Source organism: Siniperca chuatsi, linkage group LG17 (assembly GCF_020085105.1).
Source record: "Siniperca chuatsi isolate FFG_IHB_CAS linkage group LG17, ASM2008510v1, whole genome shotgun sequence".
In the NCBI taxonomy this organism is placed as follows: domain Eukaryota; kingdom Metazoa; phylum Chordata; class Actinopteri; order Centrarchiformes; family Sinipercidae; genus Siniperca; species Siniperca chuatsi.
Window position 1 is genome coordinate 12,655,004 of NC_058058.1, and position 18,084 is coordinate 12,673,087.

Consider the following 18,084-nt stretch of genomic DNA (forward strand, 5'->3'; position numbering starts at 1 on the left):
TCAACATCCTCTAAATCTAACCTCCATGAAAAGTAGCACGACAAATACAACACAAACACCTGTTATGGCATGTAACCCACTGTTTATTATTAGGTTACCACTGATGTGCAGCCAGTTTTCACGTCTTTAAGCTGAAGCTACGAAAAGGTATTCCTTTGTGTTTTTGCCAATTAACGATGAGCTGTAATGAGCTAATATGTTGACATGATCAAATATTGTGGATCATGAATTCAGAAGAAAACTGAAAACAATTGAAGAAATGTGTGAGAGTTTTAGCATAAATAAATTTTTGGAAAGCACATACAGTATGTATATAAGGTCTTTATACCAACATACACACATGCTTGTTTCAACAAATACCGACAAGATGTTATTGGTGTGTGGTTTGATTCTTTTAAGTAATACTATTGCAGTGGAACAAATGACCCTGTATAGCAACAGGGTGCTGTCCTGCTACGGTACACAAATTTCCAAGGCTCATGATTATGATTTTATCAGTCAAACAATAGTAGTATATGCCTGTGACTCTGTTCACATTCTACATGTTCTTTTAACCTTGCAATTAAATTATTATTAAGTTATTAAATTAACTGTGAAATGTGAGTGCATTGTCTATTGAAATGTTTGATTTTCTCATGGCTAAGCACTGATGGAGATTAGGTTGTTACTGAAGTTTTGACAGATGTTGCACAAGTTGGGCCACAAAAAAGTCCTTGTCACCTCTCACATATTCTTGATCAAAGTAGGACTTCAGTTGCATGAAGAAAACATTTAAATCTGCTGAATTTTAAATAAAATTTGAAAGCTCTACCAAGAAGAACCGTTAACATTTAGAGAACAATGCTTCCAGTCCAATTATGGGCACAAAGACAATATTTTGTCATGTAACAACATGACTCAAGATTATTAGCTGTTGTATTTGATCATTGAATCAGGCTTCTCTGTCTTGCTCATGTCATTCTGTGGAAGCAACAGAAATTAGAAACTAACTGTGAAGGAGCTCTTGATTTCATTTTGGCTCCTGTGGATGTGAACGTCCACCTGGAACTAATTTTTGGAATCAAGAATATCCAACATGAAACCAAGGAAAGCTTCACACAAGAGGCTCTTCTGGTGGATCCTCTTCTTCAAAGCAACAACACTTTCTACACACACCACACCTTGGCCAGTTTGATGAGGGATGCACAAACCCACGGAGGAAACCCTACTTATGGAACAGATCCACTCAACAAAAGAAACAACAAATGAAAAAGATGCTAACTCTGTGCCCCATGAAATGTTAAATTCCAGTGCTAACACATAACTCAACTGCATCCTTTGTTCTTTTAAAGGCCCTGAAAACATTTTTTCTCAATCAGCTTTGTTTATATGTGTTTGGATTCTACATGAATACACAATTTCCTTCCAAAGTTAAAACAGTTTTGGTTATTTTACATGAGAGATTTCTGTTTGTGTTTTTGTCCTTGCTGTTCTGGAGCTTGGCTTAAAAAAGGTGATGTACCAAGGGATTTTTTTCCTCCAGAACTTTAACTTTGATTATTGCTTATTTAGTGACAAACATTTTATGTTATCAAGAAAAAAATATGCATAGCTAAGTTTTTAAGCGCTTTGAAATTAAATAAGATCGTAATCCCGGTCTTAATATACCTTATTTAACCCACGTCAGTTTTGGCCAGGAACACAAAAACTGGAAAAGTCTATCAAACACAACAGAAAGAGTGCATACAAATCTGTCTTGCATCTCACACAGGCCAGATTACAGACTGACTATTCACTGTCACCTCAGGAGAATTTTTTTTAAGCTTAAACTGCCTTGTCAACATTGCATTGGCAGGAGCTCCCACTGCTGATGGGGTTCTGGATTTGATGGATGGATGGATTTCTGTAATTACCACCGACGTGGTGTTAGGCAAGAAAATCTGGTTTGGTTCAGTTGAGGAAAAAGGATGTGGATCATGGAGAGATGAAATGAGTCCTCTTGATACTTGGTCGGTTGCTGAAAAGCAATTCTCTCGCCATGGGGAATGAACCATGTTCTGTTGGTTCAACGGTCATAATTTCTAATCAGCCAACTGCAATAATCAACCTTCTCGGACAATCCAGTGGCTTTTAGTGCTTAAATTGCCATACAGAGTTAATTAAACAAGGGACCAAAAGAATAGAATAGAATAGAATAGAATAGAGTAGTGTGACCATGATATTTTCCTACTTCTTATGTTATTCCCAATTCTGCAGGGAAAAGAGAGAGAGAACAAACAGATATGAGGAGAGAGAAAGTGAAAGATGCCCTCTATGCTCTCATTGGTTGATTAGGATTTCCGGCTTATCTGAGATAACAAGAAAGGATGTGCTGTCTGAGTGTGTGCGCACATGCATTCACGTGCATAGGTTGTGTATGCGTACGTGTCTGTGTGCGAGGAAGATTTATGGTCTGCATAGTTACAATCTCCCTGCTAGTTAAGCCAAATTACCTCTGCTGTCTCATTCTCTCGTTTTCCTTCTGCCTCTCTGTTTCTCTCCTTCACACATACACACACGCACACATACACACACGCACGCACACAGACACACACTTGCAAACAGACACAGGGCAAAATGGTGATTAAAAGGTCTGATCCATTAACAAGAAAATGGTAATTATGGGGAGAGTGATTAACATGGATCACACAGACACATACATTCTTCTCCATGCACACACAATACACAAACACCAGACAGACACAAATCCGATCTCTTTTTTTGTGTGTCATAAATATAACTGAAGGTCTTGTGTTTTCTTTTTAGGATTGTTTGAATTACAACATCTAATGTCACATGACTAACACTCACCTCGTCTGAGCTCCAAAGTAGGCTATCATTTCCTCCTTTTGAACACACAAACACAACATATGCATCATTTCTAAAAATATATGAACATTGTACAGCCATTGATGACAGGTTTTTTCAAAATGATGCTGCTTGTCCTCAAATCAGGGTTAACTCTATTATGAGTTTACCTCATACACTTTAATCAAGATTTAAAAGTGATTTTCTAATGGTACATTTTCATAATGAGGTGAGGGCACCTCCTTTGATTGCTGCATGTTCCAGAGCCACGTTCCAGCTTGGCCTGTTGACAGCACAGCAAGCAGGCTCTTGTGTGAAACGTTCGTCTGGCTGATGAATCATATTATTAACTGACTTTCATGTTAAACACAGATTCATGCACTGTGAAATAACAATTCCTCTCAGTCCCCCCTCGGATTATTTATTGACTCTGGATGGAAGTTGGAATTACTGACTGTGAGAAACAGAGTGTTTGAACTTTGGGTGGGTCTTGTCTCACCTGTCCACCCTCTTTATGATGTTGGTGCAACAAACTGATATGATGAATGGTCTTGTTCATACTCTCGGTGCCTGTAGACTTTTGAAAGCCAGGATGCACACACACACACACTGTGACCCTGACATCTAAAACACATATTATTGCATAGGACCTAAATTACGAATTTCGAGTCATTGTAGTTTTGCTTTTTGGTCAGTGACAACTGAGTCAAAGCAGGCTTAATGGCATTTCTGTGTCCTCCAAAAGATTTCTTTAATGCTGTCTTTAAATTGATAATATTGTTTAAATGAATTCATTCCAAAAACAAGGTACCCCATGTGGCGTCTCAACCACAATGTTGGGAATACCTGAAAGAAATATGAGCTAATAAATATGTAATTGTACTGAGATTTCCACTCTAGCTCTCCCAGGGAGAGTTTTCTTAATTAAATTGATAAAATGTTTTAATTATGGCGATTAAACTATTTAATGAAACATAGTTCCTCATTAAAATATATAAATAATCGAATTAATTGTGTTCTTTGTTGATCTCGTAATCACTATTGTATATGACTGGTCCAACCTGCCTTCATTAGGAAACATTAACGAATGAAAAACAAAGAAAGAGCAAAAGAAAAAAGACAATCAATTTGGATTAAGACATATTTACCTCATTTTAAGACAGCCCAGTCTGTGTGTCCGTACTGGATGATTTTGTGTGACAAGATTTATGGGTATTGTCAACAATCAGTGCAGATTCTAACCCTAATCCTTAAAACTGGAGACTGAACTTTTTGTCTCGGGTTTTTAGCCATCACAATGATCTTTCCTTAACCTTAACAAAGTAGTTTTAGTCACCTAACCTTTACTAAACCTATTTATTATATGACAAATTAATTAAAAAACATTTGCAACAAGCATTCAAAAAACATTGTTGTTGAACATAATCCAGGGTTTCGCAGATCTGTCCATTATCAATATTCTGTTTGGTGGGTAGTTTTATGCTTAGCAGCCCCTTAAAATACCATAGTGATATCTGGATTTTGATTGTGTTTCCTGGACATATGTCACCTTATTAACTGTAGCCTATAGCCAATAGTTTTGATTACACAGACTGAATTGACTCACATTTTTCCACATTAAATAATCAAAATGACTGCACTTGTAAGGAAAATACTAAGGAAATCTTTTTCCCTTACTTGCAAACTGCCATGGAAGGATGGATGGAAGCATTCTGTACATTCACTCATCACTCAGTTATTATTGATGTTCTATTTTGATTACTTTCAAGATGTGTTGTTAGCATGAACCATAGAATTGCATTGTTATTCATAACATTTTCCAGGTTTATGATCACTTTCTGTTGTCAGTGGATATGTAATTTCAACTCATTGACATCCCTGCCAGTTTAGGCCAGTTTGAAAATGAACCCTCTTTGCTTTTATGGCTGTCTGGGCACCAGGATAATCCAATAAACCATCCATAAATGTGATACTAGTGTGCATGTTAACATACTTATTAACAGTGAAGACAGAATCACAAAGAGAAATGAAGAAGAAAACAGGAAAATGGCTGACAGAGAGGCAGAGCTAAAAGGCAAGACAGAGTGTGTTTGTATGTAATCATTTTGAGTTATATTGGAGCCTCCTCAGGTGTGCTTGATTTATCCTGAGAGACCCTTAAACACACAGTGTGACATTTTGAAATTAAATCTGTTAATTGTCTTCATTGGCCATTTGTCACATTATGTTCTCAGCTCTTCTGCTTGTGGTTATCCTTTGGTTTAAACACCCTATTTGCTTTTTCATTTAATAGAAATGCCAGTTCAGTTTTTTCATTTCTGATAATACGGCAAGTGCTTTATAAAGCTTCACTTAAGCCTTATTAAATACTTAAATAAGCTTAAATAAATACAGCAAAGAAAAGTTGTGGTTCTTTTCATGGATTTCAGTGTGTTTGCTAATAAATTCAGTTTAATATGTTGTAGCAATATTCATTTATTTATTTTCTAACAACAAAAGTTGAATCGTTGTTGTTTATTAATTTCTTGTGAGACTGGCAGACAAGGGCTGTTTGTTTGTTGAAACTTTGCATAAAGTTCAACGCTACTCAGCTTTCCCTTGTCGCCTAAGTTGCTTTCATCCTGTTACTGTGCATATATAGCCGATGTCTTCCTGTGTCACAAGCCGATATTTGAAATGACTGGCTTCCTGCCACTCACTGATGTTTTTTCATAGTAAATGTGGAAGCCTGGTAAGGTCGCGGCACATAAATTGTTGGAGTAGAAGACGTGAGTGGGACAACAAGTAGACTTCAGAGAATTTAACAGCTGTCTGAGAATTAATAATGTGTGAGCGCCAAGAGAGCGTCTGAGAGGTTTTGGGCATGGATGGATAGATGGATGAAATGCAAGTACTAAACGATGGAGAAAACAGCACATGTCTTTCTTTTGCCAGACTTTCTTGATTAAAATAGGAAATGGCCAGATTGAGGATTTGAACCCGATGGCGTGTGGGACTGATTACATGTTGCTTACAGTCAAAAGCTTTGACAAAAGCTCAAATGCTAATTTGTCATTGCTGTCAACATGCAAAATAAAATCAAAAGGCAATCATTTTGGTAATTGCAACAGAAAATAGGTCACAGAATCCTGAAAGAAAGTCATAATGGGGTTTTGGCGTACGATGAATCAATCCACAGGAAACAAGGGAGTGTCTCAGAAGACTAATTGAGAGCAATTCAAAGACTTTGAATGCATCACTTACTGAAACACTACATTTAGACTCTTGTGAATAACACCAACCTTCCCACCCAGACCTGAAAATCTGGTCTTATTTAAAAATGCATAACCAGGGGGACATGCTTCGATGAGGAGGTATTCACAGCAACCCACATTTCTTTTAAAAACAAAATCAAGGCAGCATGAGGAAATTAAATCATTTCACACATCCAGGGCTCAAGCAGGATTAATGTATGTAAGGTTTAGTAAAGTGAGAGGCATAGGCTCTAGGTTTGTTATGAAACTAATGGTAAAAAGGGGAGTGAAAATTATGGTTACGCAAGTGAGCTGCAAATTGATACTGGATTAATATTATAATTAATAATGATGATGATTTCCACCGTCATCGTTACACAGTATGTCAGTCTCTTTTGAGATTTATCAAAATGATATTATTAACTGTATTAGTGTTCCTTTTTTCAGCACCTTTCGTTCCCCCTTTCATGTGTGTGCCCTTCTCCCCCTTACATATCATTAAAGTTGTGTTCATGTGAAGTGGGAATATCCATTGCAGCATCCTAACAGATGACTTTCAAACTCATTTGAGTTTTGTGTAGACTTTAGGTTCCATTATAACTATTGTCTTTACATGGACACACTTGAGATGTAAGTTTATGTTTATACAGCAAGAAATTGCAAAGTCAGGCTCACAAAAACAGCTACTGAAGTTGTCAGGTCACAGTATGAATATTTGATGCATGCAATCTGCCAATCTGTCCGTTCCATCTAGTGGCTATATTTGTTTTGTGCAAATCTGTTTTTAAGCCATTTACTAAAGTAGAATTGTGTGGATGCATGTCAACAGTCTGACTGGGTTTGATCTGGATAATCTCAGACTCTAATCATTAGAAATGTTGTTAGAATGTCTGGATTACATTTATACAGGGGTGAAAAACACGGGAATTAAATGTAGTGTTAACTGGTTTATTTGTGTTTTCAGAGAGATTCATTAGCAGACTGTCAATGGGTCATGCGAACAATTTATATTGAATAACACCTCACAGAAAAAGTTCGCATTTGATATCACAATCTTTATGTGACATCAATCACTAAAGTTATGATGTGAATTAATTAGAATTTTCACAATATAAAAAAGACGTTACTGCAACCAATTATGGAGCGATAATGTAAATGCTCAACTATATACTCTAAGACTAAGGAACCTCCGCAAAAAAAAATCATCTAAAGTCAAAGAAGGCAGGAGGAGATGCCATTTTTCAATATTTTTGAGTAAAGTCATTATTTACATATTGTAGAGATTTCTAGAAATATATATGTATATATGAATGTGTGTATAAAAAAACTTTGTCCTTCACCCTCTGCGGGTGGTCTCATCCTTCAAGCTCGGGTCCTCTACCAGAGGCCTGGGAGCTTGAGGGTTCTGCGCAGTATCTTCGCTGTTCCTAGTACTGCACTCTTCTGGACCGAGATGTCTGGTGTTCTTCCAGGGATCTGCTGTAGCCACTCCTCCAGTTTGGGGGTCACTGCCCCGAGTGCTCCGATGACTACGGGCACCACTGTCGCCTTCACCTTCCAAGCCTTCTCCAGCTCTTCTCTGAGCCCTTGGTACTTCTCTAGTTTCTCATGTTCCTTTTTCCTGATGTTGCCATCGCTTGGTATTGCCACGTCAACCACAACGGCTTTCCTCTGGTGTTTGTCCACCACCACGATGTCAGGCTGGTTCGCCATTACCATTCTGTCAGTCTGAATCTGGAAGTCCCACAGGATCTTGGCTCGGTCATTCTCTACCACCTTTGGAGGTGTTTCCCGCTTTGACCTCGGGGTTTCCAGTCCATACTCCGTGCAGATGTTCCTGTACACTATGCCAGCTACTTGGTTATGGCGCTCCATGTATGCTTTTCCTGCCAGCATCTTACACCCTGCAGTTATGTGCTGGATTGTCTCAGGGGCCTCTTTGCACAGTCTACACCTTGGGTCTTGTCTGGTGTGGTAGATCTGGGCCTCTATTGCTCTGGTGCTCAGGGCCTGCTCCTGTGCAGCCATGATGAGTGCCTCTGTGCTGTCCTTCAGTCCAGCCCGCTCTAGCCATTGGTAGGACTTCTTGATATCAGCCACTTCAGTTATGTTCCGGTGGTACATCCCGTGTAGGGGTTTGTCCTCCCATGATGGTCCTTCCTCCAGCACGTCTTCCTCTGTTCCCCATTGCCTGAGACATTGCCTGAGCACGTCATCTGTTGGGGCCTTATCTTGGATGTACTTGTGGATCTTGGATGTTTCATCCTGGATAGTGGCTCTCACACTCACTAGTCCACGGCCGCCTTCCTTACGGCTAGCGTACAGTCTCAGGGTGCTGGATTTGGGATGGAACCCTCCATACATGGTGAGGAGCTTTCGCGTCTTAACGTCTGTGGTCTGTAACTCTTCCTTTGGCCACCTTATTATTCCCGCAGGGTATCTGATCACTGGCAGGGCGTAGCTGTTTATTGCCTGGGCCTTGTTCTTGCCATTGAGCTGACTTCTTAGGACTTGCCTTACTCGTTGAAGGTATTTGGCCGTTGCTGTCTTCCTTGTTGCCTCTTCGAGGTTGCCATTTGCCTGTGGTATTCCAAGGTACTTGTACCCATCCTCAATGTCTGCTATTGTTCCTTCTGGGAGTGAGACCCCTTCTGTGTGGACTACCATCCCTCTCTTTGACACCATTCGACTGCACTTCTCAAGCCCGAATGACATCCCAATGTCAGCTGTAGCTCCTGGTGGTGTGGATCAGTGAGTCGATGTCCCGCTCGCTCTTAGCGTATAGCTTGATGTCATCCATGTAGAGGAGGTGACTGATGGTGGCCCCGTTCCTGAGTCGGTATCCATAGCCAGTCTTGTTGATTATTTGGCTGAGGGGGTTCAGACCTATGCAGAACAGCAGTGGGGACAGAGCATCTCCTTGGTATATGCCACATTTGATGGATACTTGTGCAAGTGGCTTGCCATTGGCCTCAAGGGTGGTTTTCCACAGCCTCATCAAGTTTGCAATGAAGTCTCTTAGAGTCCTGTTGATGTTGTACATCTCTAAGCATTCTGTGATCCATTTGTGCGGCATTGAGTCATATGCTTTCTTGTAATCAATCCAGGCAGTGCACAGGTTGGTGTGTCGGGCTCTGCAGTCTTGGGTGACTGTTCTGTCAACCAGGAGTTGGTGTTTGGCTCCTCTGGTTCCTCTGCCAATGCCCTTCTGTGCTAGTTGGATGGGACTGTACCCTTTGCGGGATCCTTCAGGATCAGGATTGTGCGCCCTTTGGTAAGCCATTCAGGGTGTGTCCCATCTCTTAGCAGCTGGTTCATTTGTGCTGCTAGGCGCTCATGGAGTGCAGTGAGCTTCTTTAGCCAGTAGGTGTGGATCCTGTCAGGGCCTGGTGCTGTCCAGTTCTTCATACCTGAGACTCTTTCTTGGATGTCTGCCGCCGTGATGGTGACTGGATTCTGTTCAGGGAGGTTGCTGTGGTCCTTTCTCAGAGCCGCCAGCCACTGTGCATCGCTGTTGTGTGATGCCTCCCTCTCCCATATACTTTTCCAGTACTGCTCCGTTTCCAGCCTTGGTGGGTCTGCTCTGCTGTTATTACCCTGCCTTTGAGCGTACACTTTCGCAGGTTGAGTTGCGAACAGCCGGTTTATTCTTCTGGCTTCATTATCTCTCGTGTATCTCTTTAGGCGGCTGGCCAAGGCTTGGAGCCTTTGTTTGGCAGTTTTGAGTGCTTCAGGTATGGGCATCTGGTTGTACTTCTTGGGTACTTGCTTTCTCATTGCACCTCTCTCAGCCTCTGTCAGTTGGCTTACTTCTCTCCGGGCCTCCTTGATTTTTGCCTCCAACCTTCATTTCCATGGTGGGTACTGTCTCTCATGGCTCCCATGGTTGCTCTTGTAGCCAAGCATCTCTAGGATCACTGCTGCTGAGGCGTTTATCAGCTCATTGGTTTCAGTGATGGTTGTGGTAGGGATCGCTCTCAATGCTGCATTCACATCTTCTAGGAGACTTTCTGATGGTACTTCACTTAGCCGTTGTAGTTGGCGTCAGGGTTGGATATGTGTATGTATATATATGTGTGTATATGCACAGTACAAAAATCAAGAGAATGCCAAGAGTGTGCAAAGCAGTAATCAAAGGTGGCTACTTTGAAGAACCTAGAATATGACATATTTTCAGTTGTTTCCCACTTTTTGTTATGTATATAATTCCACATGTGTTAATTCATAGTTTTGATGCCTTCAGTGTGAATCTACAATTTTCATAGTCATGAAAATAAAGAAAACTCTTTGAATGGGAAGGTGTGTCCAAACTTTTGGTCTGTACTGTATGTATATATATATGTGTATATATATATATATATATATATATATATATATATATATATATATATATATATATGTATATATATATATATATATATATATATATATATATATATATATATATATATATGTATATATATGTATATATATGTATATATATATATATATATATATATGTATATATATATATATATGTATATATATATATATATATATATATATATATATATATATATATATATATATATATATATATATATATATATATATATATATATATATATGTATATATATATATATATATATATATATATATATGTATATATATGTATATGTATATATATATATATATATATATATATATATATATATATATATATATGTATATATATATATATATATATATATATATATATATATATATATGTATATATGTATATATATGTGTATATATATATATATATATATGTATATATATGTGTATATGTATATGTATGTATATATGTATATATATATGTATATGTATATATATATATGTATATATATGTATATGTATATGTATATATATGTGTATATATATATATGTATATATATATGTGTATATATATATGTATATATATGTATATATATATGTGTATATATGTATATATATATATATATATATATATATATATATATGTATATATGTGTATATGTATATATATATGTATATATGTATATATGTGTATATGTATGTACATATGTGTATATGTATATGTGTATGTATATATATGTGTATGTATATATGTATATATATGTGTATGTATATATATGTGTATGTATATATGTATATATATGTGTATGTATATATATGTGTATGTATATATGTATATATGTATGTATATGTATATATGTATGTGTATGTATATATGTGTATGTATATGCATGTATATGTGTATATGTATATATATGTGTGTATATGTGTATGTATATATATGTGTGTATATATGTATGTAATATGTATATATGTATGTATATATATATAACATTACATATATATGTAATATATATAATTACATATGTGTGTGTGTATATATGTGTGTCTGTATATATGTATATATATATGCATGTTTGTGTGTGTGTGTGTGTGTGTATGTATTGAAAGGCCTCATTCTTTTATGTTGTGAAATTCAAGACAAAAACAACAAAAGATGTATTCTGTGTCACAGCTGTGGAACTAGAAGAATAGTCTAGGTTTGGGGAAAACAGCAGGCCTGGAAGCTTATTTTGTCAGGTGTCACCGAAGTAGTTCTGTGATGCAAGAGTAAGCTGAGAGTCCTGGGGCTGGTGGAGGAGCTGATGCAGGGGCATCTGTCTTTAGGCAGGTCAGTGAGTAAGTAACTGAGGTTACAGGGGAGGATAGCAGGACTGTAGGAGAGGTGGGAGGGCAAAGGGACTGGTTGGGGTCCTGGCAGCCTGCTCTCTGTTGCTTTACTCTGGACAAAGAAGCCTAGTGCAGTGTGACTTGAGTGTAATGCTTGTCTTACTCCACCATCAGACTGCCAGAATTTCTTCTTTTATGGTAGTGGTGATTAGGTTGACCATCTGTGAATCCTCACAACTCTCTGAGATAGTGATGATTGGGTGTGGTATAGCAATGCTGCCGCTCTCTGGATGCTTTGTGCAAGTGTGAAAGTGTGAAACCACTGTTATTTTGTATTATGTTGTTATCTTGATTGTCCACGAGTCCCAACCAGCCAAAATAAACACATCATAACATGGTAAATCACTCTATTAAATAGCATTTTAAGTTATGTCTCTCAGGACTGACACCCACACTTTTGACGTGACATGCTTTTATGCCCTATGTCACGCTGTCAAGCTCCCTAAATGAATCTGACAACATAATGTATATGGCCATTGAATAGACAGTCTGAGCATACTAATCCTGATACTACCAGGTAACAGTATAGTTTTCTCTTTCATGACTGCTGTGAACTGTGAAGAATACATTGCTAAATTTAGCTTTTTTGACTGCCTTAACCTTTTATATTGCAAATTCAGATTTTTTTGTAACCATAACTCATATTCTATTGTTTTTAACCTTAAACTCTGTGACTGTGACTCCAGAGGGGTTTGCTGAAGCACATAAAGAGGAGAGAGAAGGAAAGACTGGATAGTAGCAGATGAAAAATAGAGGATAGAAGTCCTAATTTGAAGAGGTGTCCAGAGGAAAAGGAAGAGAAGGAAAATGAATGAGCAAATAGAGAAAGCCCCAGAAGAAAGGACAGATGTTCAGGTAACCAATATAGCAACAGCAGAGTAACATTCTTGGCAGACCTTAAATAGTACTGATGTATAAAATGTATACAATTTGCATAATGCAAATGATTTATAAAGTTTAGATATTGTAATGCCCAGCTGCACAGGCTCAATATATATATCATAGTCCATTGGAGGTATGCCACAGAAAAGAGGGGAAAGGAGAGGAGAGGGAAATCACCATACTGCTTTTAATCAGATGTTGGTGAAATGTTTAGGTTACCGCTACTGTAGCTGATATGAGGTTGCAATCCTAGTTGAGAATTAATTAAGAATGTCTGTCTGGGGTGTTATAGCTCTTTGTTGGAGTTTGCATGCAGCTTGTGTGCATGCGTTTTTGTGTGGATGTACGAGTGAGAGTGGAACAATCTATGTTTCACTTGTTTGCATATGCTGTAAAACACTTAATAACTGTTCCTCGGCAAATGTTGATTACAGCTCTGAGGCAGCAATGCAGCAAGTGAACTAGAAGTGATCTGGTTTGTGAAGCAAGTTGCAGCTTGAATCCAACAATGTCCAACAATTTCCAGAGATCATGACCCGGTTACTCAAGATAGGCCTAATCCACAGACCTTGATGTAAGCAGTTTCATGTAGGAACTATTGGTAGAAAGAAAATAGTTCCTACGTGAAAGTGAAACAATCTCTACAATCAAAATGTATGTGGATTATCTTGAGTAACCGGGTCATGATTTCTGGAAAGTGACATTGTTGTTCAGTTTATCAAATGAATTTTTTTTTTGGCGCTTTGATCATCACAAGCCGAATGCTATATAGGCTAGTCCCATTATATTAAAAAAATGCAGATATCTCTACGGCCGATATCTCTAGAACTCGGCAACTCACTCCCAAGCTATCTAGATGGATAAACAGCACTACAGGTAAGAGGAAAAATATGTATTTTTGATTTTGGGGTGAACTGTCCCTTTAACACCCACATTCTTAGGTGACATAGGGTCACATTCATATTAGATGTCAGTGAAAAACAAACCATGTTTTTCATTTATCATACATTTACAGTTGGTGGGTTAATTTTGCAATGGGACTGTGTCTGTGAGAACTTTAGCGTTAACTTCAGAAAGCACTTCAAGATAATAAACTCAAACTTGGTTACGTTTTGGCTTGGCTCGGATATAGGCTATGTATTCAGGCTTAAGTTGTTATTGAATAGTGTAAACTATATTAGTTCAATAAGCCTTGTAGAGTTTGCTAGTTTGATTTTAGTTGGGTACATCATAATAAAATCTAAGAATCTATCTTGTTATCCATCAGTTTTTGCTTTGTCATTTATGTTAAATGGAAACCAGTCACAGTATTCATACAGTGCTCAATTCTGTAATGACATGAATTAAAATGTCTGGTAGCCACAGTATACCAAAAGAAAACCATTACTGTATGTCACAAAAGTCCGGATCTGTTAAATCTATTCTACTTCTTTTGGGTTGCCATATACTTTATAGTTTATTCCCTCTTTCCTGTTCCTGCCCTGACCCAGTTAGTATCCGCAATCCTCTACAGCACCAATTTTACACCTGGCTAAGTCACACCCACATCCCCCTACACACATAGGGGACATGCACAGAAGCAGAAGCAGAAACAACACACAGTCACAAAACTAAACTTACACAGAACCTCATAAATACACACACACGCATACAGATAGACATGCACCTACTACACACAGGCACAGAAGGTAAACACGCACAAACACAAGAGCCATGGGAAACAGCAGTGTGTGATTGGTGTGAAAATAAGCAAATATGGTCTTTGATGTTGGGACAATATTCCTGAGCGGAATTGAGCACACTTTTTTGGGAAGAAAGCAAAAGGTGTATATGTAGATGTATATGTGTGTGCGTGAGTGAGTGAGCGGTTTGTGTGAGTGTGAACTGAGGTGTGTTTACCCCTGAGGTAGTGGTATTTCATCTTTTCCTGCATCAGTTCTGCCCTGTAGGAGGTAAGAGGTGTGTGTGTGTGTGTGTGTGTGTGTGTGTGTGTGTGTGTGTGTGTGTGTGTGTGTTAGAAGATCCAAATAGCTTTGCTCAGGTTTAAAAGACAGGAAGGAAGAGAAAAAGGAACACTTTGTCTTTTTGTGGCTTTTTTCTAGGCTTTTCTCCCAGCATGCTCCTGTGTCTGAGGCTCAGACCAGTGTTTTGTTGTTTCAAAATCAAACTTTGTATTAGCCAGTGCACAGAATCTGTCTTACTGACTTTGTCGAGAAATTAAACAATCCTCACACCTTGTTGTGATCAGTTTCATGTAGGAACTATTGGTAGAAAGAAAATAGATCCCACAACAGTTCTCCCTGAAACAACAATGTCTGTGGTTTATCTTGAGTAACCGGGTCATGATTTCTGGAAAGTGATATTGCTGTTGAGTTTTTCAAATTAGTTTTTTTTGGCACTTTGAGCACCACAAGCCGAGTGCTATTTGTTTCAGTTATATTTTAGAGAGGGCAGACATCTCTACGGCCGATATCTCCAAATCTTGGCAACTCACACCAAAACAATCTAGATGGATAAATAGGACTACAGGTAACAGGAAAAATATGTATTTTTGATTTTGGGATGAACTGTCCCTTTAACTAGGCTATTCCAGGTAACAACAGCCCACTTGTGCTGGACAAGAATAAACTTGCAAAAACCAAATAAATCCTGTCTGGACAACTTTCTTTCTGTACCAATTTTTATTGCAGTAAACAACATTTTGGCACAGTGGGTGTCCATCAGGTGTCCAATTTGGTGTAAAGGATCCCTGCAAGAAAACTTTGAGGGGTGAAAATGTTGTTTGGACTTGCTTTGATTTGTGCATAATTGCTAAGCCTTACACAGTGTGCAGGGAAACGCTGTGGGTGTGAGTGTATTTGTGCTTCGTAGAGGGATGCTTTCATTGGGAGTTGCAAAGCTATTTTCAGCCATTTAGGAAATCAGTAATGTTTCTATTTAATGTGACTACAGTGCTGTGAAAAGGGCACATGGCATTACATTTGTGGCTCTACAGGGATGGCGTTAAAGTATCCGAGAGTGAAAACATAGTTTTTTTCCTCTTTAATACTTTGCTAAATACAATTTTATTTTGTCCGCTTTTTTATGTCAAAGTTTAGAGAGACACAAAGGAGTGAAGAAAGAGAGAAAGAAGGGTGTCATATGTTCATTGAAGTATAGGCTAATTTCCTGATGGATTTAGCTCATCCATCATAACAACTTTTCTTCAATTTACAGAATTTCTCTGTTTCTCATTTTTACTTTCTCTAAAACACTGCCTGGATCTCTCAACTTAAGCTTTCAGTTCATTATCACTCCTGTCTTGATATACAGTCACTAGTATCATCTTTCTTTCTCACAATCTGTCTCAGTCTTTCTGTCTGCCTTTCTCTGAATGATTGTAATTCACTCTTTCATCTCTCTATTTCTTAATGTCTGTCTCTCAATCCCTCTCTGTGTCTCTCTTTTCACAAACTTAATTCAACCCCCCACTCCCTACCTCATCTGTTTCTCTCTCAATTCTTCCTATAAATGTCATTAATTCAGTACCGATAACCAGCTCTGTTCTTTTCAGCTCAGCCTGGCACAGATTATAATTATAATCATTACAATAACGTTAACAGTGCTGTAGAATATTCAGGAGTCAAATCCCCCCGGTGACATATCTCTCTTGAGTCTTTGGAGCTCCTGTTCTTTGTGTCATATTGTGGCCACTGTAGAGATTATGTCTGCGTGCATTTAATACACCTGGGGCTCACATTAATTGATTTTTTTCCCCCTCATTTTCTGTGAGTGGTCTGTTCAGTCTGCTGAGAGAAATGTTAGAGAGGATGTTGAGCCAGATGCTGCAGAACAACTGAAAACACTTAGCAAAAAGCTAACATTTACCGTTTACCATTTAAACAATCCTAACTCAAGGTCCACTTACGGCTGTGTGATGCTGTTAAAAGATGTTAGATTCTTTTTTTTTGTCAAACTAATGTTTCCAAGGTCAAGAATGAACTTTTACACTCATTATGAGAATATGTTACTTGGAAACATACAGATGTTTCAGTTGAGCTGTTGCAGTAATCTTTATAACAATGATAGGGAGTATTGTGCGTATACTGTATACTATGACCCAACCTTGTTAGTAGAAACTTTGACATATGATCTGCTTATATTGTTCTTTCTCTAATAATGGGGGTCATTAGTCATAACTGAGAGCAGTGTTCTTCTAACAATTTTTTACAAATATTTTGCAAGACTGCAAAACTCCATGAAGTCTGATGTCAATTAATGATTTTTTGGCAGTATAACCACTTACTTGGAAGGACAGAGACGACTACCTACAGTTATCTGTTCATAAATTTCATAAGTGACTTTACATAATATGAGCAAAGCATGCACACTGGTTAACTCTTATGGCAGTTGGCATTTGTCGTGAAACCTTTAGCTTGTCATTACAAATCTGAGTGTGGTGATAAACAAGGTAAGTGTGAGTGTGTGTGTGTGTGTGTGTGTGTGTGTGTGGTAAGAAGTAGCCTAATGCTTTCCAAAAAAAATTTAGCTCAGGGTCACAGTCTAATCAGAGTTTTCTTGGCAACAGCAAGATGTGCCTTTGCGATTAAAGCAGTAACACTTTGGGCACTGTTACACCATCAGAAGTTAACAAACATTTCTGTGCAGTACAGCTTCAATGTATGTCTAGGTTATACTGACAGTGGTTTCATTACTTTATGAATTTGTAAATGTATTTGTGACATTAGATTGTTGTCTGTCATTAGGAGTTTTGCTCTTTGCTCTGAATTTCAACTCGGACTATTGATATTCCAAATAAATGGATTTGGAAATTTAAATTGAAATATATTATGTGTGCTAAACCTGTTGAGTTGTGAATGGCCCTGGTGAGACCGACTTAGCCTTGGTCATGGCAGGATCTTCTTAACCTTGTTTGTGTTGGATAGGAGGCTAATGAGAACCAGGGCAGTGTAACAAGTCAGCCAATATACCTTGGATGACTCTTGTGTCTGGTAATATTGACAGTCCTGCGTGTATATGTGTGTGTCTGCGTGTGTTTATGTGTGTGAAGTTCCAGTAATCCCAGTGGCTAAGCTGGTAATCCCCTCAAGCTGCCCATTAGCCCCTTGACACACACATGTACAGACTCTCTCTCTCTCTCTCTCTCTCTCTCTCTCTCTCTCTCTCTCTCTCTCACACACACACACACACACACACACACGCACACGCACACACACACACACGCACACACACACAGCTCCTTCAGGGCAGTCACCCAGGTGTCAGGCAAACTGTTCCTCAGGGAGGGATCACTATGATCAGCCACAGAGCTGGCCCACTGCCGCTGGAGGGGAGGAGTGGAGACGCTGGCTGGCAATACATACAGATTAAAGAGAGAGAGAGACAAAGGCAGAGGGA

General features: G+C 38.4%; 1 protein-coding gene across 1 annotated transcript in view; it reads left to right on the plus strand.

The window, feature by feature from the left end:
* The window catches only part of csmd3b (CUB and Sushi multiple domains 3b), a 359,142-nt gene that overhangs the window by 89,147 nt on the left and 251,911 nt on the right, over positions 1–18,084 (plus strand). The gene's annotated exons all lie outside the window — the stretch shown is intronic.